We start from the raw sequence: 11,462 nt of genomic DNA on the forward strand, positions 1-11,462 counted from the left end.
ATTCAGAATTTTTTTTAAAAAAGTTATAATTTCAAGGCTTGACTTTAAACTAAACAAAATCAATTAATCACGAGTCAATATTCTAAAACGATATAAATAAATAAATAAATAAAAATTCAAGAGTCAGAGAAAAAATCGAATTACTGGTGAATTAGAATTTAAAACTTTCAAATTAACCAAGATACCCATAAATCTGTTGGGGTCTGTTTAATTTGAATCTCTTTTTCACAAATGTTACAATCGAAAGGTATGTTCGTATTGCACTAATTGCAAATTGCTCCAAGGCAAGTGGGTCTTTTTTTACACAAAAGAGAGTATGACCCCCCCCCCATTCTTATTTCAGGATGTGTGGGAAGGAGGAGAGAAAGGAAAAAACTTGCTCTTGCAAAGAATCGATAAACCTTCCTGTTCCTTTTCACAAATAAATAAACAGCTATAAATTTTATATCACAAACAAACAACCTTTTCTGTGCAAAGCCTGGTCAAGAGGACTATTCAGTTATTTATTTATTGAAACCTGCGGCAAAGTGAAAGGTAAACTATTCCTCATTGCAGAGAGCGGCGATCCTTGCGACAGATGACAAAACGATGTGTTTTCTTCCTCATTTATTTATTTGCACTTTCGTTAAACTATTGCCTGCACAATGAAAAAAAAAGACCATGTGGAAACTAAATTTAAAAATATGAAAGAAATTCTAAATTTAACTATTTGAAAATCAACCGATATAGGATTTAGTTTTGACTAAGTTCGAGTCTTTTTTTTTTTTTTTTTTTTTAATTACAGTGCAGTACCGCTACTTACGCGCGGAGTGCTATTGGAAGCAATCGGTTTAATCAACTTAAGACCAACTTTCAGGACAGACACAAAATTTTTTAACTATAATCAGATCTCTGGTCTGATAATTGAGTTTTCCAATTATCCAAGAAATATTAACAAAATATATTGTTCATAGTTAATACAGTATATATCATGCAGTTAAAAAGTACGCATATTTTAACCTGTGATACTTGTATACCAATGCAAATTGATTTTATAAATTGCATTAAAAATTTGTAATTTGTAAGCGCTTTTCAACCAATAAAAAAATTTAACTTTAAAATTTTTTGTTTTAAAGTTTATTTTATAAATATTTTCATGCTAGTCGCCTCAGGTGACCATCTAGTTCTCCTGGAATACTCTTTATAATTGTATTCAGATACATCGTTAGCTATAATTTTATCATCATGATTCATCTAAACAGTTTGATATTAAAGCCGTGTTATTTTAACTGTCTTAGTAAGTTCAGTTTATTGTGTACAGGAATCATTTTAATACCGAACAGACTCAGAGTAGCTACTAAATATGTAAATATTCGGTTTATCTATCTTCTGAATTTCGCCATATAGTGACTTCACTTTTTTATATGTCTTGTAAACTTCACAGATATTAAACAGAAACCTTTTTCTTTAGCTTTTAATAACGGAAGAAAATCATGTGATTAAATATTTTAATGAAATAATGAAAACGGTTTGAATTTAAAGGCAACGATCTAATCTATTGCTGGAAATCAGACAAAAAAAATATACATCTTTTTTAAAAAAGTGCCAAAATTCAGTAAAATGTGTTCAATTATTAAAGTAGTATCATTAAAAAGACAAAATATTCAATTGGAGTAAAATCTGTTTTTGTTAATAATATTTGCAGAAGTTATCACCACCAAAATTCAGTTTAATTAATTTAAATTCTAATTAAATTTTCAAAAAGTTCGCTCCTAAATGCACATTCCTACCCTCAAAGTTTTATATATGTGTCAAATTTGTCTGTAGGTTAAATGGTCTGGCCTGTGGAGCGCTAACACGTACACATACACATATCAATCTTTATTATTAGTATAGATTAAAGTAATATTATTATTATTATTTAATTTATTTCTTTTTGTCTGCTCCTATATAAAGTATAGAAAGATAAAGCCCTGTACTCACACCAAAATTCAGTTTAATTAATTTAAATGCTAATTAAATTTTCAGAAAGTTCGCTCCTAAATGCACATTCCTACCCTCAAAGTTTTATATATGTGTCAAATTTGTCTGTAGGTTAAATGGTCTGGCCTGTAGAGCGCTAACACGTACACATACACATACACATATCAATCTTTATTATTAGTATAGATTAAAGTAATATTATTATTATTATTTAATTTATTTCTTTTTGTCTGCTCCTATATAAAGTATAGAAAGATAAAGCCCTGTACTCACACCAAAATTCAGTTTAATTAATTTAAATGCTAATTAAATTTTCAAAAAGTTGCTTCTAAATGTACATTCTTACCCTCAAAGTTTTATATATGTGTCAAATTTGTCTGTAAGTTAAATGGTCTGGCCTGTAGAGCGCTAACACGTTCACATACACATATCAATCTTTATTATTAGTATAGATTAAAGTAATATTATTATTATTATTTAATTTATTTCCTTTTGACTTCTCCTATATAAAGTATAGAAAGATAAAGCCCTGTACTCACACCAAAATTCAGTTTAATTAATTTAAATTCTAATTAAATTTTCAGAAAGTTCGCTCCTAAATGCACATTCCTACCCTCAAAGTTTTATATATGTGTCAAATTTGTCTGTAAGTTAAATGGTCTGGCCTGTAGAGCGCTAAAAGGTACACATACACATATCAATCTTTATTATTAGTATAGATTAAAGTAATATTATTATTATTATTTAATTTCTTTTCGCCTTCTCCTATATAAAGTATAGAAAGATAAAACCCTGTACTCACACCAAAATTCAGTTTAATTAATTTAAATTCTAATTAAATTTTCAAAAAGTTCGCTCCTAAATGCACATTCCTACCCTCAAAGTTTTATATATGTGTCAAATTTGTCTGTAGGTTAAATGGTCTGGCCTGTAGAGCGCTAACACGTATTCATATACATATCAATCTTTATTATTAGTATAGATTAAAGTATTATTATTATTATTATTTAATTTATTTCTTTTTGTCTGCTACTATATAAAGTATAGAAAGATAAAACCCTATACTCATCAAAAAAAAAAAAAAAAAAAAAAAAAAAAAAAAAAAAAAAAAACTGGAATCAAATTATTAAATTTTAATGAATTTTTACATTTTACAGCGCCCACAGTCTGAAAAAAATTTATTTTTGGAATAACATTTGACTATATAAACAACTTATTCTCACTTGAAATTTTCTGTTTAATCTAATTTTTATATTTTGCATAGTATGTATTCGTATAAAATATATAAAAGAATACATTTAGATATAGTATGTAGTCATTTTAAGTCGCTGTTTATGAAAGTACTAATGTTTTGTTTCCTACTATAGGATAAATCGATAGAAAAGTGTCAACGACTTCTGATCAACAAAATTTCTCGTGAATTTTTTTCATTGATGCCATTAGAGACATTTCCTAAATGTTTTTATATTGATCGTAATTTCAAAAAGAAATAAAAAATCAAGAACAGAGGAGTTCTTTTTCAATAAACTAAACTGAAATTCATAATTCTAGTGATTTGGTCAAGATGACTTTATATGATGAAAATTCAAATATAATTTATAATTCAGAAGAAAAAAAAATTAACACATTTGTGTATTTAAAAAAAAAAAAATATATACATTTTTTTTCTTATTATTATTTTATCGGTATATGTTCTTAGAGCAAAAACTGATGTTTCATTTAACTGGTTTTGCTATTTGTTCATTCAGCTTTTTCTTATCATATCATAATCACGTGACAAATATCACTTCGCACATTATGCAACATCTATATGTATAATTTTCATATTTTTTTTATGTATTTGTTCTTTTTATATGCTAACTATGGAGAAAATAATTCCAGTGGTGAAATTCTTGAAAATTTAATCATAATTATTAGTTAATTATTTCTTTACTTCGACATGATATTATAAAACATCATAAAGAAATAAAAAATTTAAAATAAATGTAACACTAAGAATTATTATTCTACAAGATTTGTCTATGCCAAGGCAAATACAAAAAGTAAGCAATGAATAATCAATGTTCCAATATATTATAAACTAGCCAACTTTGGAGACCAATCGGTTCGTTGGAATTAATTGTAGTTAAAAGTTTAATTAAAAATTTTAGTTGCACAATTTACTCTTAATGGTTTTCTCGGCAAAGAATTTTTGATCTTGAAATTTCTAAAGACATGTAAAATCTCTGCTTTAAAAGACATATACTATTCAGTTCATTGTGTAATGCCTTTCTCCCCCCCCCCTCTCTCTCTTTGCCATTTTACCATGAATTTGAATTTTAGTTTGAAAAACGGAAGTGGTGAAACCTTAATTAATGCAAAAATTTCCTTGCGGAAATTTTTAAAAAAAAATATTTTAACATGAAAGTAGAAAATAAAATTTTCCATCTTCGAATTTTTATGTATACTACAGAATAATTTTTTGAAATGATTCAGAGGATGATTTAATACAAATTTCTCTGATTCAACAAAAGAATTTAATGCGCTCCAGTAATAAAGTAATTTTCAAAGAATAAGAATGATAATTTGTTTTTGTACATTCAGTTAAATTATATTAAAGGGCAGCAGTATTTAGAAATAATTTTCATTGTTGATTACTGTGAAGTTAAATTAGTTGTAAGTACAACAAACTTAAAAAATATATTAAAATATATTTTAATTAAAGATATACTCAGTTTGGAAAAATAAGCCGTAACTTTATTCTTCATTAGCAACTGTGGGCAAAAAATTCAAAAAGAAATATTTGTACCAACAATGAAAACGTTATGAATTTTTTTTCAACAATTTCTTTACAACAATAAAACATATTATTGTAAAATAAGTTTAAAAATGATTTTGAAAATTAATTTGAAACAGACAAAAAAATATCACTACTGCAGTTAAATTGATATCTTTGAAAAAGCAATTCCATAAATTTTAAGAAGATACAAAACTCATTTTTGTGTTGAAATATTTTCCAATGTTACTGTGGAAAAACGTCAAGAATTTCGTCTAATTTTTGATTAATTAAATTCTAACTAAAATTTTTGAAAAATCGCTCCAAGGTGCATATTTTTACAATTCAAAATTTATATGTACCAAATTTGTTAATTGTAGATCAAACGGTCAGGTTCGTAAAGCCCCAACACAAGCACATATTCCATTTTATTTTATTAGTAGAGACTAGTAACCTTCAGTTCTTAGGGGATATTGGTTATATTTAATTTCAGTTTAATCATTTAGATATGACTTCATATCCATGATTTGATCAAACTGTAAAAACTTGTTATTTTCTCTATTTTTATGACTTTATTTTCTGTGAGATTATTTTCATGACATCATAGCATTATTACAATCCCAAATGAGAGGTTCATCTGTTTTCTAAATTCCGTATTATAATTTTACTTTTTTATTCATCTCATAAATTATCTGTTTTCTAAACTCCGTATTATAATTTTACTTTTTTATTCATCTCATAAATTATCTGTTTTCTAAACTCCGTATTATAATTTTACTTTTTTATTCATCTCATAAATTATCTGTTTTCTAAATTCCGTATTATAATTTTACTTTTTTATTCATCTCATAAATTATTCGGATATTAAACAGAATAATCCTTCTTTAGTTTTCAACAATGATAAAAAACATATGATGAAATAATGAAAATGGTTTGAATTTCACGTCCACGGGACAATCCTTGATAAAAACTAAGAAAAAAAAATATTTTAAAAATATTAGATTTAAGAAACATTTGAACGATTATTAAATTGATATCAATAAAAATACAATTATTATTATTTATTTATTTATTCCTGTTGTATTTTTGGAAGCTATTGGAGGAAATACCAAAATTAATTTTTAGATTATAATAATTCTAATTGAAATTTGAAAAAAAAAAATTCCTCCGAATTTCCACCCTTCAAAGTATAAATATATGGTAATTCTAGATCAAACGATCTGGCCTGTAGAGTATAAGCACACACGCACATTCATCTTTTTTACTGTTTCACATACGAAGTAATAAAGTGATCGCAAAAAAAAAAAAAAAAAAAAAAAACTGATTTTAAAGATTTTTAATTTTTACATTTTAGATCTCCCTGAGTTCGAGAAACACATTTTTGACATTATGTCTGCCTATCTATTTGTGCATACGATAGCTCAAAAATATTTTGAGCTAGATAGGTGAAATTCAATATATGATTTTAACACCATATTCCAAGATTTCTATGAAATTTCGTGCGAAATCCATTCAGACGAAGCGTGTCTGCTCGAATATAAGTTAGCACAATAATTATAAAATAAAGAGAGTTAGATAGATAAAATTTGGTGCATAGATTTAACATCTAAAGTGCAGATTCCTATCATATTCGAAACTATATCCATGGAGACATTGACCACCTGTCGGTCTATATTCCACAAACTTTAAAAGTGGTAACTAAAATACGCGCTGACTTGCATATATCAAATTTGCCATATACTTGTGTGACTACAGTTGTAACTCTATGCCAAATTTTGGTTTTAAACAGTCGGAGAGGAGGTTTCAAAATACAGAATCAATTTTCGTGTACTATTAACCGTATGCCAAATATTAATCGCCCTTCTTCAAGGATCCCTTGAGAGATTCAGTAAAATATCTAAACTCGTATCAAAGATCCATTTTTCGTAATTATTGTTTGCCAATACCGTACAAGGCATTCATGGTCTTAACCAAGATCTACAATTTTAAGGGGAAGGGAGGGGGTACTTTTATAAGAGAATATGCGAGAAAGTTTTAGAGAGACTTCACTCACTGATTTATTAGTACAAATAGAAAAAAATAATTATTTATATTTTTCGTAAAATATAAATAAATTTCAATCCTAATATTTTATAAACTAAATTTTAAAACTTTATAGCTAATATTTTATAGCTAAAAAAAATTAAATTCCTTACATATTTATTTGACAGCTAAACTAATAGCATGTTTTAATCAACTTGACTAAGGCTATTCAACCTGCTACTAGAACGGAACTCAGCTGCCTCAGGCTGCTACTCGTTCAGAAATCCGCCACTAACTAATACCACTTGTCATCTAGATAAAGAGAAGATAACTTCTTTTTCTTTTGAAAAATGAAGGACGTTTTAGCATGCTGAAATTCCAAGGTTCTTAAGAATCAGACATTTAAATTCGGGTGAGGTGACGGTTGAGTCCGGTTTACTGCCGACTTAAAATTTAAAATTCTGAATTCCGTTCTAAAATAGCCTTGTGAGCTCTAAAAGGAATAATAATTTAATTCAGCTCTTCTGGTGCAAGTTTTTCAATATCATTCCGAGCAACTATTTATTTTCGAAGGCTTTAATACGATGCTGAAAGAAATGAGTTTGTTCATAGGATATTGAAATACACTTCAATGCTTATATGCATAAAAGAACCTTAAATCAACAACTCCATCCCGCCCGAAAGCACACAGAAAATTCAGGATGACCGGACCGCCGCGACAGTAAACCCGCGTTCCTACGACCTGTCCCGTTTTCAAACATGGCACACTTTCCTCCATTTCCACTCTTTTGCTGTTTTCCGAGGTTCTTTGATGTCTGTACATATTATCGACAATTTGCGGGAAACTCCGAATCGCGTCTACAGACAATAAAGAAGCCCGCGAAACCGCAGGAGAGGGGAAATAGAGGAAAGTGTGCCATGTCTGAAGACGCACAGGTCGTAGGAAAGCGGCTTAACATTGGCGGGAACTGTGGTTGAGTTTTAATGGCCATCACCGGTCACGGTACAACCATTGCCTTGGGAAGTATATCCAGTCATCAATGAGAGGAGCCGACACCCACCTTTTTCTGTATCCACTAGGTTGGCGAGAAGCAACCACCATGCCGGAAGCTTATAATCCTCAATTACGATGTGCTCCCTAGCAGGAGATATGCATAAAAGAAATCGGAAATCGTCTTCTAAGAAATCAATAGAGTTTGTTAAGTTATTATTTTAATTGTAAATGCTTTGTCCTTTTTTTTTTCTTTTAATCTTCAAAGGGTTTTCGAGTGAAAAAAAAAACACCAAGAAATTCTGTCTGAGACCTTGAATTTTTGTCGCTTACATATAACGCCATTTCATGCACGAAAAAAAAAAATTGACACATTCATATACAATAGAAATGTTTAAAGGTGATGACCTAAAAATTAAACAGCGGGATTTGTCTTCCCAAAACTTTCTCGCGTATTCTGTAGTAAACTTGCCATGCCAGAGAACGTCTTACATGGCATTGGCGCACAAAAGTTACTTTCGGCGAGAATTACTGAATATTTTACATAATCTCCTTGGGTTAATTCCTTGCATGGGATTAATAATAACCGAAAACCAAATTTGTGTTCGGTTGAGATAAACAGGCGTTTATCTCAACCAATTGAAACAAAAATTTGGCACAAAACTGCACTTGTAGTTACAAAATTCCATACGAAATTTGATATATTTAAGTCACTGCGTTTGTAAATTAACGTGTTGGTCTATTTCGGAAAGTACAAACCTACAGACGGTCAACTCGCAGTAGGATTCGACTGAATATTTGATAGGTGTCTAAACTATAGATGTTAAATCTGTGTACCGAATTTTTAATATCTAGCTCTTGCTATCGTTTTGTAGTTATCGTTACATTCGAACAACTACACAAATGGATTTCCGCTGAGCAGGTTTTTCTAACTTTGTACAAAAAAAAATATCTCCAGAAGATAGAAATCTGCAAATTTGACGTAAAAACCATAAACCATATACCACATTTCAAGCGTCTAAGTCCAAGCGGTTTCGAATTATCTTTGTCACAGAGAGACGAACATTTTCTAAAAATTTGTTTCTCAAACCCAGGGAGGTCTGAAACGTGGAGATTCGTCAAAATCCGAACATTCGAATTTTTTTAGGGTTACTATACTTTCACTATACTACATATACAAGAAAGTAAAAAGTAAACATAGAAATAAAATTAAAAAGAATTTTTTTAATTACATTTCAAAAGGTTTTTATTAATATATATATATATATATATATATATATATATATATATATATATATATATATATATATATATATATATATATATATATATATAGATGTGTGTGTAACAATTTTCTGAAGACAGTGAAGATACTTTTAATTTCGTGACGTCGTTTTATTTCATTTTGAAGAAGCAGGCATATGTACAAGCGATGAGCACACAGAACGACACAGAAAAGGAATGAGGAAAAGCTTTTGAGCTTTTGGACATTTTATCCCTGGTCTTATATAACCTATGATTTTGATAGGGAAAATATTTCTTTACAGTGCTAATGTATTATGAGATTTCGATAGGGATTTTCGTTACACGCGTGGACAAGGTAGGGGAAACACAGGGAGATTTTAAAAAAAGAATTTGCCTCATCAACGATATTTTGCCTCTTCACTCACAGTGTGGGAAAGTTAGATTTTAGCTGATTCAACAAAGTTTCTCTTGAATTAATTAAGTAGAGACAGTGGAATTGGATCACGAGATAAGAGAATATTTTAGAATGAAGTTACTGTGGGCTAAATAAAGATAAAATCTTGGAAATTAATTAAATTGAAATTAAAAGTTTAAAATATCATCACATATATACATAATTTTTTTTAATTCTAATAAAATCTTCGAAGATTAATAGCGCTTTTTTTTTTTTTTTTTGCTTATAAATGTTGAATGTCTAATCATGTGAGATAATTTTTTTAGTTTATATGACCCCACTGGGGGACGGGATCCATAGCTATATAAGTCGACCCCTAAAACAATACAACATTTACACGCGAAGAACTAAAGTCCATCTGATTTGTTGATGCTGAATCGTCAAAAAAAAAATATAAAAAGTTCATCGCTCACGGGGCAGCATGCACTTTCTTCTTCCAGGTTGCCACATTTGCAGCGTGATTGCCTCCTGTTCCGTCGCCAAGGGGAAACGCGTCTGGTGCGGGGGGGTCATGGGCCACCGGTCGGGGGTTCGTGGGAATCCTGCGCTCAGCGCTGTCACACCGTCCGCGTGCTCCGGCTCCCTTTTTTTCAACCTTCTTTCGCCACAATGACGGGGCACGTGAACCGTGGCCAGTGTTTGCAGACACGTGCGACGCTGGGCCCTGATCACCTGTTCGCGGCCCGCAATCCCTCCCCCCTCCTGCTGCTATTCCGTTTTTTATTTTATTTTTGCATCTGTATGGTGTGCGGGTGATACTGGAGATGTTAAGTGAGTGCAACGGCAGTTGGGTGCAGTGTGGTGGATTTTTTTTGTTGGGGGGGGGAATCACCCCTCCCTCCCTTTTTCATTCCGTTGGAAACTTTCGGTTGTTATGGAAAAATCTGTTCAGGCTTCTGGAATGAATGAATTGATTTTTTATCTTTTTTTTAAACAGATGGTGTGGATCTCTGTAGTATAGTTTTGTAGATATTCGTTCAGATGGCTAGAAAGCATTGAACAATAGTGTTTTTTTATAAAGATTTTTTGAACAAATGAAAGGGAAACGCGAAATTATATCGTAGAGCTTATTGAATTATGTTCCGTAATTGTTGGGATGATAATTGCGGTACATAATTTAGAATTGACATTTATTTAACATAATTTGTCAAATAACATAATTTAGAATTGACAAATTTCTGTGTTTGTCAAATAACATAATTTAGAATTAACAAATTTTAGTATTTGTCAAATAACATACTTTAGAATTAACAAATTTTAGTGTTTGTCAAATAACAATTTAGAATGGACAAATTTTAGTATTTGTCAAATAACATAAGTTAGAATTGACAAATTTTAGTATTTGTCATATAACATAATCTAGAATGGACAAATTTTAGTATTTGACAAATAACATAAGTTAGAATTGACAAATTTTAGTATTTGTCATACAACATAATTTAGAATGGACAAATTTTAGTATTCGTCATATAACATAATTTAGAATGGACAAATTTTAGTATTTGACAAATAACATAAGTTAGAATTGACAAATTTTAGTATTTGTCATACAACATAATTTAGAATGGACAAATTTTAGTATTCGTCATATAACATAATTTAGAATGGACAAATTTTAGTATTTGTCAAATAACGTAATTTAGAATTAACAAATTTTAGTATTTGTCAAATAACATACTTTAGAATTAACAAATTTTAGTGTTTGTCAAATAACATAATTTAGAATGGACAAATTTTAGTATTTGTCAAATAACATAAGTTAGAATTGACAAATTTTAGTATTTGCCAATTCTAAAATTTGACATTGCTTATTAGTTTCATATATTCTTCTATTTTTAAAGAAAAAAAATGCATTAAAATTAAAATTTTAATGTTTAAATTCGCATTATTATGTACTAAAATTTTCATATTAGCTATTTTAAATTGAAATCTTGGGAACTTCGAAAAATTATGTTTAATTTATAAATATTATGATTTCTAAATAAATGCAAGAAAAAGCTGAAAATGTTGCATAGAACTTTTTGAACTTTGAA

Source organism: Argiope bruennichi, chromosome 1 (assembly GCF_947563725.1).
Source record: "Argiope bruennichi chromosome 1, qqArgBrue1.1, whole genome shotgun sequence".
Classification (NCBI taxonomy): domain Eukaryota; kingdom Metazoa; phylum Arthropoda; class Arachnida; order Araneae; family Araneidae; genus Argiope; species Argiope bruennichi.